Consider the following 24,363-nt stretch of genomic DNA (forward strand, 5'->3'; position numbering starts at 1 on the left):
GACTGCCCCCCCCCAGACCCCCTGCCCCTTATCCAGCCCCCTTACCATGCCACTCGGAGCAGCATGTCTGAGAGCCTTGCTGGAGCCAGATGCGTTGCCCTGCATGAGCGCGCAGCCCCGCCACCCAGAGCTGCAGGGGAGGGGGGGACAGTAGGGGAGGGGCCAGGGGCTAGCCTCCCTGGCCAGGAGCTGAGGGGCCGGGCAGGATGGTCCGTGGGCTATAGTTTGCCCACCTCTGGACTAGAACCTAGATTTTTATTTATTTATTTATGGTCCTAATCCTGTTCAGCTGCTGGACAGGCTCCCACTATGTGCGTACCTACATATCTGTATGCTTGAGGGGCAGGATCGTAGCGACCAAGATTTTCAAACATGGGTAGTGACTTTGGGTGCCCAACTTGAGATACCTGAAAGGAGCCTGATTTTCAGAAAGTGCTGAGCCACTCAACCTCTGAAAATCAGGCTTTATTAAGTTGTCTCAAGTTGGGAACACGAAAGCCAAAGCATTCAGAATCACTTGTCAAGTTTGAAAATCTTGCCCAATATCCTATATATTTCATCCTTCAATATATAAGACACTACGCTTTCATAGGAACCATTATACTGTGTCACGCATAGTGAACCAAATACCACATGTGTTGTTCTTTCACATCTATTTGGGGACTTCTGTGTGTCATCTAAAGCAAATTTAAATATCCATGGCTCACTTGATCTAGAAATGTATAGCATTTTTCTTGCTTCTTTTCTATGCTAGCCTAACAGAACATTCATATTGAAGTTATGCTTTCCCACTGATTTCTGTAGCTATCATTAACTGCTCAGTAAAGACCAGTATTGGAAACCAAGTAACTCATCAGTAGCCAATAAATGACACACTTGACTTAGGAAAAAAAATCAAAGGGAAAATATTCTACAGTGTTAGATTTGCAAAAAGAAAAGGAATACTTGTGGCACCTTAGAGACTAACCAATTTATTTGAGCATAAGCTTTCGTGAGCTACAGCTTTGGATGAAGTGAGCTGTAGCTCACGAAAGCTTATGCTCAAATAAATTGGTTAGTCTCTAAGGTGCCACAAGTATTCCTTTTCTTTTTGCGAATACAGACTAACATGGCTGTTACTCTGAAACCAGTGTTAGATTTACAATCCTGCCTCGCTTTTTAAGCAAGCCATAGTTTGTTCGGACTCATTGAAGGGGACCCGGAGGGAAGGTATATTCATTGAAGAGAAGTGTGACATAATTGGAGGCAGCCTTCTGGTTGGAGAGGTACCATGATAAGCAGGTGAGAAGGCCACTCTGACTGTTCCATGGGTCATTAGTGTCCATCAGAATGGGCTTGTAGCAGAGGTCCTGTCTCTTGTCCCCGTCCAGCGTCTATGAAAGATCCCCTCTCCAGCTGTGTCAGCTGTGGGTGGCTTTTCTTGCTCTCAGCTGTCTGTGAACATCTTTCCTTTCATCACAAAGTGAGATGCTACAACTAGTGCAAATGACAAATAAAGATCTGTACCTTGAAGTGTGAGTTTGCTGCACAAGCTCTGTGCATTTCCCGTTGCAGCAGGAGAGGGGAGAGTGAACAGCTAGGACCAGGGAGGAGCATATGGCTCGTCTGAGGGAGCATGCAGCTGTGGAAGAGCATGAGACCCAGAGGCTATGGCAGGGAGTCAGTATGCTTTTGTAAAGGAACCCCCAACCGTAGAGCACAGAGCAAGGTGCCGCTCCTGCCAGGCATGTACACTACTGCTGAGATGCTACTCTATGGTTTGTTCTCTGATATAAGTTCAGTTGCCAGTGGAAGTCTTGTAGGCAGTGTTGTTGTAGCTGTGTCGATCCCAGGATATTAGAGAGACAAGGTGGGTGAGGTAATATCTTTTATTGGACCAACTTCTGTTGGTGAGAGAGACAAGAAGAGCTCCGTGAGGCTCGAAAGCTTCTCTCTCTCATCAACAGAAGTTGGTCCAATAAAAGTTATTACCTCACCCACCTTGCCTCTCTAGTGGAAGTCTTGAAATCTCAGTCCAAGAGCAGTGAGGAAGCTGCCTGTGCACTGGTATGCCTAAGTGGTTGGGCCTGGGTGGAATAAAGGTGTCCCAGAGATGTGGCTAGGGGAGAGGACTGTGTTAGGACACTTTCCATCCCCAAAATGAGTCACCTTGCAAGTACTCCCTCCACTGGGGCATCTCCTGCTCTAAGCTGGTATTGATAAATAGTTGTGGCCAGTCTAGGGAAATTCCTGAGGAGCTGTGCATGTATTTTCCTTCTCCCGTGTCCATGGCAATGGCAACAGTGACCTTCAGATCAGGAATTTCCTGGTGTTTAATTGCTGCATTAAAGAGCCTTGTTGACTTTGCCTGAGGCCCTTAACCCAGTCAGTCATTAGTGTCCAGGAAATGCTCTCTCTGTCAGTCATTATAATTTCTCTTAATTTGAGCTGAGACAACCTTATTAGTGTGTCCTCAATTAAACAGAAGAACAAGATAGATTTGAGCCCCAAATAATTTAGTACACATTTCAAATTAGTTAATCTCATCCAAACAGTGTACCAGAAAGTTACCACCTTGCCAAAACAATACATCGGTAACTTATTTGTTAGGAGCCAGGCCCCGTTGTCAGAGGCCACATGCAACAGAAAAATGAGTCAGAATAGCGGGCAGCAGCCCAAGGATCAGCTGATGGTTGATGGCTGCCTGCCTACTTGGCTGTCATGGAGTCGGAAGTGGGAGGAAGACAATTGCCTACCCCATGGGGACCAAACGGATGTATCTGTCCCAGGAGTAGGGACAACAATTTAGTGGATCCAGATAATTAAGACTAAAATTTGCCTTAATTCTCGGTAGTCATTAGTGATTCTCCTGTAACTTTTTAGTCATTTGAGTTCATTATATTACTTAGAAGATTTGTAAGCACCTTCTTCAGCAATGTAACAAACCAAAGTCCAAGGTAAACTATGACACCCTTTTGATTCTATTCCTGGCATACAGTGAGATAACGAAACTCCTTGCGGAATGTACGAAATGCTTTGTACTCTGATCTTCTAGTTCCCACCCATTTATAATCATGGCATTTTTGCCCATAGTCATTTGTAGCTAAGATTTTAAAAGGGTTGAACAGTTATTCCTTTAGGCTTGTCTGTTGGACTGAGCTTTGATGAGCACTATTCCGTATAAGAAGCCTTTATAATTTATAGTTAGGGTTTTTATTTTGATCAAGCTACCGACCATCATTTTCTGTTTACGCCATTAGACTGAAGGAAGACTGTGTGCTGCTGAAGAAAACCGCCACCTGGATCAGGACTGAAAATAAGGTTTGAGGAAAAAATGCTTGTTGTGGTTTCAGAGAGAATTTGTCTTTTGTCAGTCTTTCAGAACTCATTAATAGCTGTCTAAGCTATGTCTGCATTACTGAGGTAAATTAGTGTATTAGCCTTGTTTAAGTGACAATGCTAATTTAAAAAAAAAAATCTTTTTTTGCCAAATACCAGTCAGTGAATTTTGACTTTCTGTGGCTTTGCAATGCATTTATGAACTAGTCGTCTTATGACTTTGTTTCGTATTCAACGTATTCAGATACCACAAGCAAACAAATGTCCGTCAACATAAGTTTGTAAATTGGTATTTGACCTTCAGAATTAGTTATGCAACTAGTGGATTTGACCACATGTTCAGCAAGAACTATATGTATTTGGTCAAATTGTTTTAAAAGTTCTGTGAATGCTAATGTTGTGGAATACTGGCCAGTCATGCTGAAGCCCTAGTATTTGCAAAACATTTTACAAATGATTTTTTTCACTATTCAGCCATCTCCAATAATAAATACTGTAGCTCTGTTTCAGTGCATTTCTGCTTAAGCTGTTCATTCAAAGCCTGATTTGAACGATACAGGAGGCAAGTGAATAGTATATGTTTGTATCGTAGTCGGCTATATGTGGCACTTCCTGTTTTAATAGTCCGTGGGACATGGGAGAACCTTTTTACTGTAAAATGACTCATCTTGTTCAGGAATATATATATATTTTTTTAATGTGACATTTAGAGAACATTTTCAGATTTGGATTCGGGGCCAGCATAAAATGTCATGGAGTGACACACTATGATGAATCTGAGTTCTCGATGAAAACAGCAATGACAATGTTAATATAAAATGTGCAAAACATCTAGCAAATCCATGGTTTCAGCTTGAAATTGAGTGGACAAAAAATATATTTTTCTGATTAAATTCTGCGAGTGGGCGTTAATGATTTTCAAAATGCTGAAAGAATCTGTTCTGTAGCCTTTTTGTTCTTGGCATCTCCAGCTGTATTACAACAGCTCAAATTCTGTTTCACTTCTGTGCTCTAAGATTTTACCCTACAACATTTGAACTAAATGGTTTCAAATTCTTTCAGTATTCTACAATAGAAAATAAAATTGTTAATTCACAAACAGAATAATTTATTTTTTGAGAGATTTAAAAAATATTTAAAAATCACTCTGAGGATAATATGGATATTTTTAAAATGCCTCAAGGTCAATAAAACTATGATATGTGCAACTGACTGTCTTTCTTATTTGTATTAAAAAACTCCATACCAAAGAATTCCCAGACACTGCACTGAGTGCCCTGGATTACGCATGCGTTTCATAGTACAGATACTGAGAATGTGCCAGAGAGTTGTGAGCAGAGTTAAAAGGGCTGAGTTAAATGTGACCTGAAGGAGAATGGGGAAAAGTAGGTATGCTGCTTTTTAACAAGGTGGTAGTGGGGGTTACCGAAGCTTTTTTATATAATGAAGGCTTGAGGAAACAGATTTAAAAAAAAAACAAAACTGGTTTGCTTTTTAACCTAGTTAGCAACTCGGTCATCAGTTGTCTTCTCATGAAGAACAGGGTAGGCCAAACCTGAATCAGCACACCTTTTATTCTAAGGAATCATCTTAGGTTTTCAAGAATGGTCTGTGGTTAAAGCACTAGACAGGTGCATGTCAGATCTGGGTTGAGTTCCCAGCTATGTTACAGATTTTCTGTTTGACCTTAGGCATGTCACTTTTGCCTCTGAGACTCACATTTCCCCCAGACTTATTTCCCTTTCTCACAGCGGTGATCTGTTTTAAAATTTATTAATAGTGTGAGGCCCTCAGGTAGTAGTGTTGGGAATTGTGTAAATGCCCTGGTAGAATTTAAAGAATCAAATATAAAAGCACCATACTCTTCCCCCCTCACACTTTGCAGGTAGGAAAAATCTTCAGATTCCCAAAGTTTCTAGCATTTTCTTTAAAGGTTAACTTACTACTACTGTGTTTCAAGGAGCACTATATTCTCAACCGTTTTTGCATATTAATGGCGTTGTGTGTGGGACATAATTACAAAAATAATCAGACTGGCTATTCATTTCCATGATTAATTGAGGAGACAACACAGATAAAACTGGTAATTATTTTTATTTAGCTGAAATCTATGGGGGAGGGGGGAATTGATGACATAAGTGCGGGGAGGAAGAAGTAGTCACCATTTTCAACTACTTTAAGCACACACCGGTGAGCAAGCCTACTATTAGCTACTATTTCAGGCAGCTGTCCAAACACCATGAGTTGGTTTAGCAACTGTAGTATTTAACATTTTGGTACCTGGACTGTCAAAGGCTGTTAAAACCCCAGATTTGATGCATCTGTTTTTTAAACATATTTTCAAAGCCTCTGTCATTCTTTGTGTTAAGCAAATACTGTTGAAAAGCTCTAGGCAATAGGTATATAGATTATAAAGATGGATACAAATGAGGCTCTTATTTCTATATATATTTTTTTAAAACCAGAATCCTTCTTTAGTAATAGATCTATGTGAATGTGCAATGGAAGAAGAATATTTTGTGCTTAGAAATACTTTTTCTAATGAAGTTGTTGGAAACAATGAAGGGAGTGTGCATATGTTGGCGACTCTGCCATTTTGACAAAATGACAAACTCCAAAACCTTTGCGTTAGTGGCAGAAAAAGGGCATGATTCTAGACAGAAGGTCCTAAATAGATTTTTATAAAGCAAGCAGTCAGGCAAATTACAGTGCAGAGAATCCTGTGTGATGATGACACAAAGATGAATTACAAGCTATCAGGAACAGTATCCATGATAAAGTCACAGCAAACCTAGTGGCTGATCTTTGTGACTTTTGTCCTCACCCACAACTATTTCACATTTGGGGACAATGTATACCTTCAAATCAGCGGCACTGCTGTGGGTACCCGTATGGCCCCACAGTATGCCAACATTTTTATGGCTGACTTAGAACAACGCTTCCTCAGCTCTCGTCCCCTAATGCCCCTACTCTACTTGCGCTATACTGATGACATCTTCATCATCTGGACCCATGGAAAAGAAGCTCTTGAGGAATTCCACCATGATTTCAACAATTTCCATCCCACCATCAACCTCAGCCTAGACTAATCCACACAAGCGGTCCATTTCCTGGACATTACTGTGCTAATAAGCGATGGTCACATAAACACCATTCTATACCGGAAACCTACTGACCGCTAAGCTTACCTACATGCCTCCAGCTTCCATCCAGGACACCCCACACGATCCATTGTCTACAGCCAAGCTCGAAGATACAACAGCATTTGCTCCAATCCCTCAGACAGAGACAAACGCCTACAAGATATCTATCAGGCATTCTTAAAACTACAATACCCACCTGCTGAAGTGAAAAAACAGATTGACAGAGCCAGAAGAGTACCCAGAAGTCTCCTACTATAGGACAGGCCCAACAAAGAAAATAACAGAACGCCACTAGCCATCACCTTCAGCCCCCAACTAAAACCTCTCCAGCGCATCATCAAAGATTTACGACCTATCCTGAAAAATGATCCCTCACTCTCACAGATCTTGGGAGACAGACCAGTCCTCACTTACAGACAGCCCCACAACCTGAAGAAATACTCTCCAGCAACCACACAACAAAACCACTAACCCAAGAACCTATCCTTGCAAGAAAGCCCGATGCCAACTCTGTCCACATATTTATTCAAGTGACACCATCATAGGACCTAATCACACTAACCACGCCATCAGGGGCTTGTTCACCCACACATCTACCAATGTGATATATGCCATCATGTGCCAGCAATGCCCCTCTGCCATGTACATTGGCCAAACCGGACAGTCTCTACGCAAAAGAATAAATGGACACAAATCTGACATCAGGAATCATAACATTCAAAAACAGGTAGGAGAACAATTCAACCTCTCTGGCCACTCAGTAAAAGACTTAAGGGTGGTAATTCTGCAACAGAAAAGCTTCAAAAACAGACTCCAGTGAGAAACTGCTGAGCTTGAATTAATATGCAAACGATACCATTAACTTGGGTTTGAATAGAGACTGGGAGCGGCTGGGTCATTACACATATTGAATCTATTTTCCCATGTTAAGTATCCTCAGACCTTCTTGTCAACTGTCAATCAAGACGGCCCATTTAATCACTACAAAAGTTTTTTTTTTTCTCCTGCTGATAATAGCTCATCTTAATTAGCTGCTTACAGTTTGTATGGCAACTTGCACTTTCTCTCTCTCTGTGTGTGTTTGTTTGTGTGTGTGTGTGTGTATGGTATATAAAGATATATACTCTTCTTACTATATGTTCCATTCAATGCATCCGATGAAGTGGGCTGTAGCCCACGAAAGCTTATGCTCTAATAAATTTGTTAGTCTGTAAGGTCCCACAAGTACTCCTGTTCTTTTTGCGGATACAGACTAACACGGCTGCTACTCTGAAACGTGTGTGATGAACTGTTAGTGGAGTTTTGCTCAGTGCTTAATTTGCACCATGGCTGAGCCTCTGCACCTCTAGGATTAGCAGTTCATAGCCCCGACACCTAATTGCTTGAGCCCCATCGCCTCTTTCATTACAAATTAAGCACTAGTTTTGCTATATCAGGACTCCACTTGATGGCTAAAGTCCTCACTTCTTTTTCCCAGAATTGCCTCCTTTTCCACCTCAAAGTGGAATATTACAACCTAGCTTCAGTCTGAGACCATGTTGAGTATGTAGGGTTGGCAGTTAAGTGGGGAAAAAACATCTTTTTGATTATTAATTTTGCACATCTGTCATGAAAACCATCGAGATACAGAACATGGACTCCCAAAAGGCTGTATTTTCAGTCACTTTCTAAAGTGGAACCACATTCGAAATCTGAGATATTAAGCACAGTAGGATTTGGAAATACAAGATAAAGGTGACAGACAACCTTTTACTCTGCCATTGGATTTAGTTGCTTATTTTCTCAAATTTAACCCCTTCACACATTACATCTTTTAAAAAAATGTTCAGGAGTAGGAAGGGCTGAGAGGAAAGTAAAAAGGCTGAGGGTGAACATAGAATGGGGAGCTGCTTGTGGGGGTAGCTGGCTGAGAACTTGTATGATCCAAGGATTACGTTGGAATAAAAGTGAAGAAGTCCTTCATATATACAGCTATTTCTGACGTACCGGCAAAGCGTTGCATTCGGCTTGAAGATAGGATTTTGCATTGTCTGGCTTGTTGCAATGTTTTAATGTGTTTTCTCAGTTTGGGCGTGGGTGCAGTCCAGACCAGTGAGGGGTTGTCATCACTTGCCCTGGAACCCTGGTGCTTTGCTGATGTAGCTCCCAACCTGGGATGCTCCCAACCAGCCTAACAGCAAGCCGATCATACCTTGAGTGACTGTGTGCTTAGACAGCCCTAGTTCAGCAGCTCTGACCCCAGCAGCCTGTCTACAGCCCTGCTTTGGCTTCCGCCATTGGTTACAACCATTCACGATCCCAAATTTTCCCAAAACTATGTGATCTGTAAAGTCCAGCCCTCTCCTGGAAAGTTCAGGGAAATAATGTTAGTTTGTTCCTCTTAAGACACAAAACACACCAGCTTGCCACATTAACTGGAGTTAACATTCACTTTAATTTAAACATAGCACCCTTGGTACATGTTAATAGTGTAACAAGTTTTAAAAAAGAAGATAGGATATGAAGTGAGCTCAAGCATAAGAGAGAAAGTTAGAAATGGTTACAAACAAATAAAAGTGAAAATGTCCATCCAAAAGTCTAAAACTTAATCTAGCAAGGTATAATCTTTGCCTTGTTTCTGCCCTGTATTGAGTTTCCAGCGACTTCAGCCCCCCACTTGATGGGGAACCCATCTTTCTCAGCTTGCAAGAGCTCTGTTCCCTTATGTCTGTCTACTGATGGATGCCAAAGATGGCTTTTGTTTTTGCTTATATCTTCCAAAGCTCAGTAACTTTGTTTCAAGAGGCAGGATGGCTTAATGCTGTTTTTCTCTACCTGTGGCTTCCTATACCCTGTGTATAAATGGGGCTTCCATTAATTTCATTCCACCATGCTTTTAATTTATATAGAACAGTGTTTTTCAACCTTTTTTTTCCATTTGCGGACCCCTAAAAAAATTTCAAATGGAGGTGTGGACCCCTTTGGAAGTCTGACATAGTCTGTAGACCCCAGGGGTCCACGGACCACAGGTTGAAAACCAGTGACTTAGGAGACAAGTAAAGAGCTGCCTTCTCTCCTGTCTGGGAGGGAACCTGTTTCTCCCTGTTTGGCCACAGACTTTAAGATATACTATCATTAAATATCCATATTTCCTCATAAAGTGTTAATACATATATATCACAATGACATTAATCACCAGTGCATTATTAGCTCTCAGAAAAGACCTGACTATACACTTTTATAACACAGTAATATTATATACAATCAATTGATTCAATTCCATATCACTTGAGGTCCAACCCCACCCAGTTAGTCTTTATAGACCAATAAACCTTTGAAATTGATTCTTCTAAGGATTATCCCTCAAAGTAAAGTTTATTCAAGCTGTGAAGAAGGCAACATGGAGTCTGGTGGTGACGGAAGCTCCATGCTCTTTCTTCACCCACTTGTGTTTGCTGTAATGCCAGTTATTCTGTTTCCTGTCATCTCCTCCTGCTGCTGTCTTGATGGTCCTGTTTACTGCTTATATGTAAATTCTGGTAAACGCATATTCCTTTGTTTAGGACAGTCCTGTTTAACAGCTCCCCCGACATACCTGGTTTACACACACTTCAGTCATAATTCCAGCATATATTTATAACTCTTTGTACCCATCACATACATATATCATACAAGAATATTAGTGACCAGGAGTTACTAGTTTTCAGCTGATACCTCAAGGCACATTTTGTACAACGATTATTACAGTAGTGTGTCTGGTGTGAATAAAGGAGTGCTTAGTGTGACAAATGTATTTACAGGATAGTGGTATAACTCCCCATCAAGATCAGGGCTCCCTTGTGCTAGGTGCTGTACAAACATAGAATAAAAGATGGCATCCACTTGACAGAGTTTACAAACTAATTAGATAAGGCAGACAGACAAAGATAGATGACATACAAGCAAAATGTAATTGTGTTACCTTGGAGTAGCAACTGATGATGTACCATCCTTCAAGAAGTTAAAATCTTTAAACCAGGACAAGAAGGACAATGATAAAGAAAAATGCAATCAAAATGTTTGCGGATACAGAGACAGAAAGCTTAGTGCTACTTATTCCACTTGTGCTGGGAGCATTGGCAAAATATTCTTGGTGTTACTTTGCACATTAATGGAAATAAACAATATGCTACTGCTGGCCCCTCAGGGATTTTGAGGAATGTTTTCTCCTAACCAGTCTAACACATGCCTTCAGACTGAGAGCACATGAACTGAGTCCTGGGAAGGCTTTATCTGTGAGAGAAGCAGTGAAATAAGAATATGCCTCCTGTGATCAAGGATGCACTTAATGCAACTGCTCAGAGCACCGGAGGGGCAAAATAAACCAGGTGACAATGGTTTAGAAAGATGATGGAATGTAACAGCTAATGTCAAGGAAGTCTTACTCGCCCTGCTGTGTAGGCACACAGGATCAGATCCAAAGCCCACAATGTACATTTTTGTTTTTAAATATTTGCAAATAGTAGATGATAGTTTTCTTACATTTCAACCGTACAAGTAACTGTAATACATTTCCCTCCTGTTGTGTAATTCAGTGAACATGACTTATTTTGATCAAGTGCTAATTGTAGTCAGACCAAATGAATATAACTGTATATTTTCTATGAACACACACACATATCTCTGTGCACACGTGTGTGTACACACACACACACACACACAGAGACAGAAAATTTATACATGTATGTAAGTGATATCCATGCAATAAAATGGAGAGGCATCTGAAAATATAATTTATCACATAGTGCACTTATTCACGTCTGTCACCATGTCACTTCTCCGTTAATAATATCTTTCCCGGGGCTTATTCTCACATTCCAAATCTCTGAGCAGCTTCAAAGAGCTGCCTGCCTTTTTAAAAAAGACTAAGGGTTTTGTTGGTTGTTGCTGTTTTTAAGTTGGTCTTTAGAGAAATATTTCATTCTTTCCTCAAACTTGGATCCCCCCTGCCCCACATTACTCTGGACAAGGACTAGCAGTGGTACAATTCAGTCCTGGGGCAGTGACAGCTTTCTTGCCCATAAAAACGTTAATTGCATTCACCATAGCTAAGCTGATTTATAGTAGCGGGTACTCTGGCCTTCTCTGGGAGGTTATAGAGAATAATACTTAATCCGTTGTAGGCATTTAACTAAGAGGTTCAACTCCCAAAATCCATAAAGTCACAAACTTGACAGAACAGCAATTGAATGAAACTTTTATTAGCAATTAACAAAGCAGCATTTTAAAATGTTAATGACCTAAAAATTAAAATGTAACAACACTGAAAGTTAGGCTTAGTAAGTTTTGCCAGCATAGGTATGTCTGCGGGAAGTGTGGGGGGAAAAAAAAAGCCACGCCCACAAAAACTTTGGTGTAGATGCAACTATGCTGACAAAAGACTGCTTCTTTTGGCTTAGCTAATGATCAGGGAGAAACTCATTCTGTCAGCATACACTGCCTCTCCATTAGGGACCTCTACCAGCATAGCTGTGCCACCAAACATTTGAAGTCTAGACAAGACCTGAGTGTTTTTCTAACCTGCCCCCATGTTCAAACACTGCCATCACGTAGGCAGGGAAAATATTTAGTTTGAAGTCAACCACTCACTCCTTAAAAAGCTGGAATACAGAGAGAATGGGTAGCTCTGAAGATTGGTAACAACACAGGGCCTTGCATTTCTAGTGTCCATGCTGTTGGTTTTTGATTGGCTGTTTGGTGGCTTAACATGAAATGCATTTGTCATCTCATAGGGGCATATCAGTCTTCGTGCTAATTTAGCACTCTTTCTAGTAGTTTTTGGAAGAGAGGCCAAGTATTAATAGACATGGAGACTGAATTCTTAAAAGTGAACTGTGAAGGTAAGTAAGAATTATGCTTTTTAATACAACCATATGATGTAAAAGACAGCCTCAGCTTAAAGAGAAATCCTGCTTAGTTTTGTTAGAAATCTCAGCTCTTGACACATTTAAGGCTGGAGGACTCTGAGGGAATGGAGAACTGGCATGGAATAATAACACATGCCCTTAACCAAGGTGACAAGGAAGATTCAGGCACATTAGGAAAGAAATGTGGGGGATGCGCTTCCTGTTCTGTGGATAAATAGAAGACTTCAATCATGAGTGCTGTCAAGCCAGAACATTTCATGTGCACCAAATCCACTGACAATGGTGAGTTTTGTTTTTTGAATCCAGGAAAATGTAGTTATCAAGCCTCTAGTCCTGGTTTCAAACTTCCCTGTATTAAATTCTTCAGTAGATTTCTGCCACCATTGTTTCCTTTTGTCTTTGAACTTCCCTACCTACTCTTTCCCCAGTTTCCAAGGCTGCACATCAAACCCAATAATGTATTCCTATTATTCAGGGTCATAATACACTTTCAAATATTAATTCCTCATTTTCAAACTCAATCTACCCCTTCTAATGTTTCCTGTGAATGTCACTGAAAAAACACTAACAGATGCCAATTACATTACCACAAGCTTTTATTGCCAATTCCTTTTCAGATCATTAACTAACCAGTACTTTAAATACAATAAGTCCCTATGTTTGGTTAATATTACATGATGTCATACTTTTGCGAGGCCCCTCTTTCTATTAAGATGGTGTCAATGTGTTTTTCAGAGCTTAGAACGCCTTAGAAATTTGGCACTGAAACCTGCTTACCAGATCTTTTCTTCCAACTCAGGTGTGTTCTTTGTTACTGTAAGGTTTTTCCTTAGAACTGCTTGCTTGGGTTTATTCTCCTTTAGGAAAAAAAAATTACAGCCTTAAACTGTGGAACTACTTTGAAAAGTAGTTATGTGGAAGAGGCATTGTGAGGTTCCATGTTTGTATCCTGATGGTTCCAGATCAGGCATGCTCAGTTTCCATGTAACTGCAGACTCCGCCTAGGCATCTGAGAGTCAAGCCGTACTTTTTGTTTTGGGCATCAGTCACAAATCATAAAGCTTCTGCTGACATAATCGTGCTCTCGTGACACCTTTACATCCCATTACTTTGCAGTGGGTTGCACAGCTGTAACTGATTGATTGTACAAGTAAATGGAAATGAGAAAGCAGTTCTGTTTATACAAGAGAGAACAGAATTGTAGCTGTGTTGGCACGGCTCTGCTAACAGGTAAATATGTAGTATAGTCTTATTTGTGTTGCTAAAATCAGCATCTGCTCTTGAGTATCACCAGGGAGCTGATCTGAGTGTGGTGGTGATTTTATAGATCTATTTATCAGAGTAGAACTGCTGCCTGCACTTTTAGAGCATTGTGGTTTCCTTGGAGAAACACCCATAAACAATGAAAGAGACTTAAAAACTCATTTGTGAGGAAAAGACATACAAGAAAGATTGTTCAAACTTTAAACCCAACAACTGTAAAGTTTCCCTTTAACCAACAGCACTGACTACTATAAGTGTTCTCCAACTGGCTCAAGGGCCACACATCCTCTGTTGGCACCTGGGGCTGCTTTTGTCACAGTGGTGAAATATCTTTGTCTTCAAGCAATGAAACTTCCTGCTGGCTAGAGTCTGTTAGGGTTTTCAGGGGCTTTTTTGACAAGTTAAAACTAAATAAGCAACCCTCCCCCCCCCCCCCCCCCCCCCCCACACAACTCCTCTCTGTATCGTCTGTGCCCATTACATTTGTTTTGTAATCAAGAGTTTCTTTGCTTTGGATTCAACTGTGGCCAAAATTCCTAAAGGATGCTAAAATTGGAGGGTGGAACTGTACCATAAATAATTGACCTTGAGATATAAGAGAAGTAGGAACTGTAGGGAATGATTTCTATTGCAGTAGTGTCCAGTGGATTAGGGCCCCATTGTTTTGGCACTGTACAAACACAATTGTGCCCATAGAGAGTTTGAGACTGTGTATTAATAAATGTGAAGTTGTACTTGCAAGGTGTGAAATACTAAGCAGGAATTGTAAATATTCAGCTGCATTCATTGATTTTAAATGAGCTGATTTAAATTTTGTCTCCTTAATACAGGCCTCATAAATTGTTACTATTTAAAGGTGACAGAGCTCTATAGTTTCCCCAGGAAAGGGACTGAAATTAGAAAGACTGATTGGAAATTTCTATCAGAGAGTCTCTAATTTATGTAGTGTTCACAATGTGAACTGCTTGAGAACCACTAACTAGCTTGCTATTTCTAGATGAAAGATTGCTTCTATTCAGTCCCTTCCCTGTCTGCCTTCTTGACATGTTACAGGACTGACATATTCATAGTAATAAAGAATAGAATATATTGACATGTGTAAACGTGTCTTGCTCTTACAGTGATATTTACCTGACCTTTTGGAAACTGGTTAGTTCTGTAGTTTTATCATGAAAAGAGAGCCCCATTCCATGCAAAAAAGAGTTTCTTTGAATTTCATAAAGTCATACAAGCTTGGCATGGCTGGTGCATTATCCTACATGTAAGCTGTGAACACTCTCTCAGATAAAAGTAGGATTATACAGATTGAGGAATATATTGCTCCTCTGGAATATAACAGTGTACTATTTTAGGGTAAACAAATGTTCATTTTCTTATACATGTTCTAGAGAGTCCTAATCTTCATGAAAAAATTAGTTTCTTTGTTAAAATTTTCGTTTTATAAAGAAAGATTCATTCATTTCTACGGTTTGTAACATATTTTACTTTTTTGAGTTCCTTTTAAAAAAACCCAGGTATTTTTGTTTTCCCTTTAGAAAAGAGATTAGAGATGCAAACCTATTATGCAGGACTGAATGTAAAATTGTATTGATAATACAATTATGGAAACTCCTAATACTATCTAAATTGGGGGGGGGAAGGAATGGAAGGGAACTTGAGAGGTCTTCTAGTCCAGTCCCCTGCACTTAAGGCAGGACTGAGTATTATAGATGAGGGGTTCTCAACCTTTTTCTTTCTGAGGCCTTCCCAATATGCTGTAAAAACTCCATGGCCCACCTGTGCCGCCACAACTGTTTTTCTGCATATAAAAGCTGGGGCCAGTGTTAGGAGCAGCGTGCAGGGCAATTGCTCAGGGTCCCATGCCCCGGGGAGCCCTGCGAAAGTAAGGTGCTCAGGCTTCGACTTCAGCCCTGGGTGGTGGGGCTCAGGGTCCCATGCATCAGCCCTTTGTTGCGGGGCTTCGGCTTTCTGCCCTGGGCCCAAGTGAGTCTAATGCCAGCCCTGCTTGGTGGACCCCCTGAAACATGTTCACGGCCCCCCAGGGGGCCCCTGGCACTGAAAACCAGATGCCTGGTTGAGAACTGTTGATCTAGACCGTCCCTGACAGGTGTTTGTCTAACCTGCTCTTAAAAACCTGCAATGATGGAGATTCCACAACCTCCCTAGGCAATTTATTCCAGAGCTTAACTACCCTGACAGGAAGTTCTTCCTAATGTCCAACCTAAACCTCCCTTGCTGCAATTTAAGCCCATTGCTTCTTGTCCTATCCTTAAGAGGTTAATGAGAGCAATTTTTCTCCCTCCTCCTTATAAGAAACTTTTATGCACTTGAAAACTGTTATCATGGCCCCTGTCAGTCTTCTCTTCTCCAGACTAAACACAGCCAATTTTTTCAATCTTCCCTCATAGGTCATGTTTCTAGGCCTTCAATTATTTTTGTTGCTCTCCTCTGGACTTTCACCAATTTGTCCACACCTTTCCTGAAATGTGGTGCCCAGAACAGGACACAATACTCCAGTTGAGGCCTTATCAGCATGGAGTAGAGCGGAAGAATTACTTCTTGTGTCTTGCTTACAACATTCCTGCTAATACAACCCAGAATATTTGCTTTTTTTGCAACAGCGTTACACTCTTGACTCATATTTAGCTTGTGATCTACTATGACCCCCAGATCCTTTCCAGAGTACTCCTTCCTAGGCAGTCATTTCCCATTTTGTTTGTGTGCAATTGACTGATCTTTCCTAAGTGGAGTACTTTGCATTTGTCTTTATTGAATTTCACCCTATTTACTTCAGACCATTTTCCCAGTTTGTCCAGAGCATTTTTAATTTTAATCCTATCTTCCAAAGCACTTGCAACCCCTCACAGCTTGGTATCGTCCACAAACTTGTACATTATGTAAATTGTTATGCCATTATTTAAATCATTGATGAAGATATTGAACAGGACTGAGCCCTGCAGCACCCCACTTGATATACCCTTCCAGCTTGACCATGCTGTCACTCTCAAGGTTGCTACCGCTGGCAGAAGTGAACTGATTATTGATTTTTCTGCTGTAGACCTAGCTTGAGCAGCAAAGTATGCTTTTCTCGTCCTAGGCCCTGTTTTCCCTGGGTTTGTATGTTAGCACCTTAAGGCCTGCTTGTAATTCTAGACTGACTGACCATTTTAAAGCATGTTTGTTCTTGCCTGAGTGGGTGACATTGAATTGTGGTATGGCAAGGTTAAAGCATGCCTTAGCCCATGGGCTCTAGGTACAGTTCCTTAGCATGGTTTTAACACTTCAAGGTCCAATCTAAATAGGCAAAGCTAATTCATTTTATATTACACTTGGCACACTATCAGTGCACTGCACGTAAACATTTGTTGTGTATATGGAGCCTTACAAATATGTATATTTGTGTTCCTAAGTATTAAATGTTCATTCTCTGGTGTAGTGTGTAGTAGGAAACTGACTTTGTTTGTAGTTCAGTCAGCTGTTCTGCTGCTATAGAAGCACAAAAGACCCGAATTCAGGAAAACACTTGAGCATACGCTTCAGTGCTATCCTGAATGGAGAGATTTTCCTGAACTGGGGCCCGCCCTAGCCATACTGAATTAGTGAACCAACTGGACCTCATTGGCTGAGAGCCCTGATTTGAGGAGTCACTGTGAGTGACACTGGTGAGTCATTTAGAGCTAGTGAAACAAACCACCTGCGGTTGTTCCAAACCAAAGAGAGCATGGTATGCAGTCAGCAACCATAGGAGCTTTGCTGGCAAAGGCAGTTTATCAGAAGAGCAAAGCTGGTAGCCCTGCCCGTGACAGCCCACTGTTTTTATATTAATGACCTCCATCCAAGCTGGTACTCAAATGAGGTTCAATTGACATGAACCTCTGAAAAGCATAGGCTATGTTACCATGGTCAGTAAATGGCTGAAGAGATTTTTGTGTATAGCTGTGGGGAGTGGCATTGGATCTGCAGGGAGGCTACATTGTTTTGCGATATGCCTTGATGATGATGGTAGAGGTGGGGGGAAGTGTTAAAGTCATGCTATGGGATACAAACATTGCTAACCATAGTGAATTACTGTAGAGACCAGGGCAGCATGTGTGTGGAAAGAATTTTGTTTCACATCATTCTAATTTGAAACTCTTTTAAAATCTTCTGCTTGCTAGATTCTCTTGGCTGGCATAATGCAGTTTTCTGTATTCGAGGCCACTGGAAAAAAATATTCACTGCGAAGGGCACAAAATACCACATGAAAAAATAAAGGTATAATCACGGATCAAGAAATCCCTGTAATGTTAGCCACCTTAGTACCTTGCTTGTGGTGTTTGACTTTCATTCCAAAACAATGCAATAACAATATAGGTAATAGTTTTTCATGCCAGTGAATACAAGATATCTACAGAACTGTAAGTCACAATGATACATAGTCCTATATCAGTTTTACTCTAAACTAGTTACATTACTGAACTGCATAATTGTTGTCCTTGAAACCATGGATTAGTTTTGTTACTCTTATCCTTATGGACCATAAATAAGGCACTGTCTGCCTAGGGTGATAACTATTCTACTAAAATGCTTTTGCTACAGAAGGCTTTTTGTTGTCAAAAGAACATTAATCTAGCTTCCCGTAAGTTGTATTGCACTTTTCTTCAGAAATAAATGAACATTTTTTAAAAGTGCTTTTGGAACTCAAATCCTAAACATTAAAAATCAGAAACTACCAAAATGTTTGGTGTACCTCATAGCTGAACTGACAAGATGGCTGGCAAAAATTTTCAGAATGACTAGTGATTTATGTGTCTTAATTTTGGTGTGGCCAATTTGAGACCTGTTATTTCTCACAGGGCAGGTACTTACTTGTTTCTGAAAATCAGGCCTTTTTAGGAGCCCAACTTGAGACACTTCAAAGACCTGAGGACCCTTCAAACCAGTAGTGACTCTTGAAAGTGTAGGCTACTCTGTGTACAATAACAATTTGAACCATGGGTCACTGCACCTGGTGAGATTGCAATGGTGCTGCTGTGGTTGCATTTTTTTCCCTGCAACCACACTTATGCTGTATTGCACCATTGCATTCACGATTGTGTGTTGTAATTGATGTCTTTTTGCATGTCCAGGAATGGGTCCTGCCTGACATAGCTTTTTCTGGAACTCAGATTTGTCAACTATTTCTCTCACTTTGGGTCCTGTTTGCCTGCCATCTCTGCCCCCCTCCCCCAAATCTGTGTGGGGTTGTCTGCCGCAGTGGCCACTTCAGTAAAAATGAATCAATGATAAGGTAACTGTAATGGTGCCCAGTCCAACCCTTGGAATTTACTAAAAGTAAGAATTTCAGTTCAGTTTCCAATTCCAGCACCCATTGTGGGATGGTAGCAAGTAGACTGTTTGCACACTGGGGCTATTATGTCAGCAATGCTCACCCATGCTAGCATGGCAACAGCGGAGCCTGGCATGGTGAAGGGCTGCATATGTGGCAGCTAGTAAGCTTAATCCAAATGGTTGTGTGGTCACCTGTGTGCTGTTGGCAGCATTTTTAGGTGTGGATGAGAGGTGCATTATAGATGTGCAAAGGGCTAGCACACACGATTTCACTCCTGTAGACAAGGCCTTGGCTGTGATTCCAGCTTGTGGAAAATTCCAGTTTAATGATTTATTCCAAAGCTGCTGACATCTTCCTGATAACTTCTCATTTTGAGGCTCAGCAAGGAGGCTGATTATGCTGTTAATCTCTTGCTAGGCCACATAAGTGCAATGTTTCAGAGTAACAGCCGTGTTAGTCTGTGTGAGCTGTAGCTCACGAAAGCTTATGCTCAAATAAATTGGTTAGTCTCTAAGGTGCCATAAGTGCAAAATATACCTGTTTAGCAAAGACATTCTTTTTTTTTTAAAGCAAAAATGTTTATTCTTTTACTGCTCTAGCTCACCTAAGATTCACCCTTAGTCCTGTGTATTATTTAAAAGTGCATTTCTCCCCCCATCCTCCCCCATATACTTTACAACTCCTATTTATAAGTGCTGGCAAGTATGTTATAAAACTGGAAGCTAATGTTTTATTTTCACAGTTCACAATAGATGACCTTGGAATCTAGCTTTCCTTTGGAATGGACAATAAATAATTAAACTTTTTCCCTTTATACTTGTTGCAGTAACCTGGGTGAACCTAGGCAGTTGTTTACTCATTCAAGATGGTTAACCTCTAATTGATTCCCTCCCCAGAGAGTCTCTGCTTTTCTTTTATTTAAAAAAATATTTATATAATACACACATTCTTTCTTTGTATTGCACAGCATGTGCTGTGTGTAGTTTAAAAGACAAATATCCATTAAATCTAGCAGCAAACTACAAAACAAACACAAGTCTCAATTCTGAATTACAAATTGAATTTTAAGAAAGGCTACTACTGAGTTCTGCGGTTTTCCTCTGCCTTCTCTGAAAATGTATAATCTGCTTACCAGGTAGGCTTCTAATTTAGTCTCTTGACTAACATAAGTATAGGAACTGGAGAATTTGTTCCTTCCACCTGTGACAGGGTCGGGCTGGATGGCTACAGGAGAGTAATAGAAGACAGATATATTAGCCCCAGATTATGTAGGTCCCTTTTCCCTGGGTAAGGTAACAGGGAAAGTTCCAGAACAATCAGGAACCTTCTGGAGACAATTAGGACAGACAGGCTGATTAGAACACCTGCAGCCAATGAAGAAGCTGCTTGAATCAATTCAGGCAGGCTAATCAGGGCACCTGGGTTTAAAAAGCAGCTCACTTCAGTATCTGGTGCACATGTAAGGAGCTGGGAGCAAGAGGCGCTAGGAGCTGAGAGTGAGAATGCCGACTGTTGGAGGACTGAGGAGTACAAGCATTATCAGACACCAGGAGGAAGGTCCTATGGTGAGGATAAAAAAGGTGTTGGGAGGAGGCCATGGGGAAGTAGCCCAGGGAGTTGTAGCTGTCACACAGCTGTTCCAGGAGGCACTCTAGACAGCTGCATTCCACAGGGCCCTGGGCTGGAACCCAGAGTAGAGGCCGGGCCCGGGTTCCCCCCAAACCTCCCAACTCCTGGTCAGACACAGGAGGAGTTGATCTGCACTGTGGGTTCACAAAACGGCCAAACTGCGGGCTGCCGTGAAGCTCCAACGCAAGCAAATCCACCAATAAGCGCAAGACCCACCAAGGTAGAGGAGGAACTTTGTCACACACCTCAGACTAAAAAGGTCTGTTTTGTAGGTATGGCAGATATACTAGAACAGTGGCTCTCAACCTGGAGTCTGGGGCCCCTTGGGGGGGGGGGGGCGGTCATGAACAGGTTTCAGGGGGTCTGCCAAGCAGGGTTGGCATTAGATTTGCTGGGGCCCAGGGCAGAAAGCCAAAGCACTGCTGCATGGGGTTGAAGCCCAAGGCCCCGAGCCTGGCCACCTGGGGCTGAAGCTGAAACCTGAGCAACTTGGCTTCATGAGGCCCCCTGTGCCATGGGGTCCCTGGCAGTTGCCCTGCTTGCTGCCCCCTAATGCTGGTCCTCGCTTTTATATGCAGAAAAACAGTTGTGGCACAAGTGGGCCATGGAGTTTTTCTAGCATGATGGGGGGATCAGAAAAAGAACCCCAGCACTAGAAAAACAGGGGAAGGGAGAAAAGAATGAACTCTCTGAACCTTGCCCATTAAGGAAGACTAATCTGGGAGTGAGCATCATCTCTCCAGAATCTCCCATTACGCTGTAGATGTTTTAAAACAGACACAACTAATATTATAGGAGATGTAGAATAGTCTGTAAATGTTAATGTTCAAGTAACGTGAAGTGGGATTTACTGAATAGTGACAGCATACTGGGGTGAAATAAATTATTTACCATGGCATTTAGAGACAAGTCTGACTGATGGCAAAAATGGCCAGCTGACCAAACTGATGTGTTCACGGTATTACTCATGCAGTATTTTTCCTCTGAGATTTATCTTGATGTGCCTGGGTGCTCAGATACATGAGTATCTGAACTCTTCAATAGGTAAAAATAAAAGGGCGAGCAACAGTTGTTACGTTTCATGATTGGTCATTATTGCATGATGGGGAGGAAACAAGCATTGGAAAATCAAATAATAGTTTTCCCTTTAGGGAGGGATATGATCAGGTCCTCAAGATGCTCTTGTTCAGAATAAGTGCATTGCAGTGCTGGTGGTGTGTATCTTTGGTGCCTCGTTATATACATTAATGTTAAAACAATTTAACTTTGGTAAAACCCTTTACATCTATGGATAAAATAAGTTTTTTGAAAAGTACAGAATGTTACTAAAATACATAAGGTAGTAGGGTCCTTTGGAAGAAACCCCAGTTGTTAGACCTTGACCAAGAAGGAATGACTTGCAATGCAGCCTGCTGTAGCATTCTGTCTGTTTATCTTATGGTTTTCTATAGCTCCCACCACTATATTGGTTAAGCATATTCTTTGATAAAGGGATTTACTCATTTGTTTTTATTTATTCCAATGTACCCCACTGTACTATGCTTGCTTGAGCATATTTTTTGTTAAGCATGCTATGTAAAGATTTTTATTAACATTAGTGCATAGAATGCACCAAAACCGGCACTGCTTCACATTTGTTCCCCCTTTATTCTTAGACTTGTGAATAAATGAATTCTGCTTTGCCAATAGATTCATAGGTTCCAAAATCAGAAGGGGCAATTGTGATCATCTACTCTGCCCTCCCATGTAACACAGGCCATTGAACTTCTCCAAAATAATTCCTAGAGCCGATCTTTTAGAAAATATCCAATCTTGATTTTGAAGTTGTCGGTGAAGGAGAAATCCACCACAACCCTTGGTACGTTGTTCCAATGGTTAATTACCCTCACTGTCAAAAATTTACACTGTGTTTCCAGTCTGAATTTATTTAGCTTCAACTTCCAGGCATTGAATCGTGTTATACCTTTCTCCGCTAAACTGAAGAGCCCCTTATTAAATATTTGTCCCCCATGTAGATACTTACAGATGGTAATCAAGTTACACCATGACCTTCTCTTTGTTAAGCTAAGTAGACTGAGCTCTGGAACTAGAAGGCAAACTTTTTAATCCTTTAATCATTCTTGGGGCTCTTCTCGGAACCCTCTCCAATTTATCAACATCCTTCTTGAATTGTGGGCACCAGAACTGGACACAGTATTCCAGGAGGAGTCACATGAGTGCCAAATACAGAGGTAAAATAACCTCTCGATTCCTGCTCAAGATTCCCATCTTTATGCATCCCAGGATCACATTAGCTCTTTTTGCTTGTTGCTTTTGGCCACAGCATCACACTGGGAGCTCATGTTCAGCTCATTATCCACCATGACCCCCAGATCTTTTTCAGAGTCATGTGCGTTTCAGATAGAGTACTGCAGCAGCATTCCCATGTGTGCACTGAAGAGAGCTGCTCATTAATTAATTATTTTAAATTTTTGACTCGATCCTTAGTCCTTTTTGCTGTTACTTGCTGACTGAATTGTTCCTCTTGAGGCAGCCTCTCCAATGGATGAGAGATAAGAAGTGAGATTCGTGGCAGATCGGTTTTCCACATCATTTCTACGAATTCACTTTTCCTCTTTCCTGCTTTGTCTCTTCTCCCTGTATTCATCTCTTCCTCTAGTTATTTTTCTCCTACTTGCTTCTATGTCTTTCTGTCCATCCCTTGTTTCTCTCCTCTTTGCTTATCAAGACCCAGCGATGTGTATGTAGGTATGCAGTGTGGAAGTTGCTCAACTGGTTGTAGTGCCCTCTTCAGTTAAAGTAAGCTTGGCCCTGTATTCTACTCACTGCTGCTTTAGAGGAAGCCTCACTTCTAGCTCTGAAGAGTGCATCACCCAGAGAGGTGATAACCAGTCTGTGCTGGCCTCTGGGACTTCTTGCATGCACCAGTGTCTACATTACTTTCCCTTGTCTATCCCACCATCCTGTGTGCTCACTATTGAAGTGTTATTACTAGTGATGGATAGGGTGGACTCTTCTAATGCATATGGGTCAAATGATCCACTCTTATTATTTATGCTGGCTGTGGGAGTGAGGAGCTGAGATGGTTTAGCAAGAGAAACCTGATGAACCCTTCTTTGTTGGGAGAAAATTCTTCTCAACAGGGTTCTTCTTTTGTGGCTCAGCTTTTCTATCATTTAACATAAGAGGACCCTGCTCCTTATCTGTCGCCCTACAGATGCTCCCTTTTTTTAGGGCTTCAACTTCAACGAGTGATCATAAGGATGGTGTCTTTTTAAAGCCCTGCTACTGCAAGGCAGATTCTTACTGTTGTGGGGATCTCTCTAGATTCCAGCCATTTCATTCAGAGCTGGATAGGGGCCATTTGCTCGTGTGTGTGGCTGGAACTAATTCCTAAGTACTATTTGGCCATTTGCAATATGGACCAACAGATTTTATCATGACTGCAGCCAGAAGGAGATGTAACCTGAATTCAATCCTGTGAGGGCTGAAAAATAAGGCAGCCCAGCCAATGTTATGTAGAACTGCGTTATGAGATGTTATGCCTGTCTTCCAGAAGTTTCTAAATTTCTAGCAAACCAAGCCCAGCTAATAGTTAACACTTCCTTCTCTTTAACATTAAATTAAAATTGATTCCACCCACTAGCCAGGCCCCTCGACTCTATCACCAGGGCTTCAGCCACTCCCTTTCCCTTCTAGGAAAATCTGTAACTTTCTCATTATTGTCTTGATAAGCATAACAAGAATGTTAGTGTTCTCATTGCTTCACTCTACCGTTTTACAGACAAATGTAAAATACAAGCCCCATACTTAA

At 41.2% G+C, this 24,363-nt stretch overlaps 1 protein-coding gene across 21 annotated transcripts in view; it reads left to right on the forward strand.

The window, feature by feature from the left end:
• The window catches only part of EPS8 (epidermal growth factor receptor pathway substrate 8), a 201,755-nt gene that overhangs the window by 69,376 nt on the left and 108,016 nt on the right, over positions 1-24,363 (forward strand). For 11 of the 21 annotated variants that reach the window (XM_043539365.1, XM_043539339.1, XM_043539356.1 and 8 more), the window contains one exon: positions 3,240-3,300. The exons of the other annotated variants lie outside the window; for them this stretch is intronic. The gene's annotated coding sequence lies outside the window, so the exon portion shown is untranslated. The remainder of the gene's footprint in view (positions 1-3,239; positions 3,301-24,363) is intronic. 21 annotated transcript variants of the gene reach the window in all.

This window comes from Chelonia mydas, chromosome 1, assembly GCF_015237465.2.
Source record: "Chelonia mydas isolate rCheMyd1 chromosome 1, rCheMyd1.pri.v2, whole genome shotgun sequence".
Taxonomy (NCBI): domain Eukaryota; kingdom Metazoa; phylum Chordata; order Testudines; family Cheloniidae; genus Chelonia; species Chelonia mydas.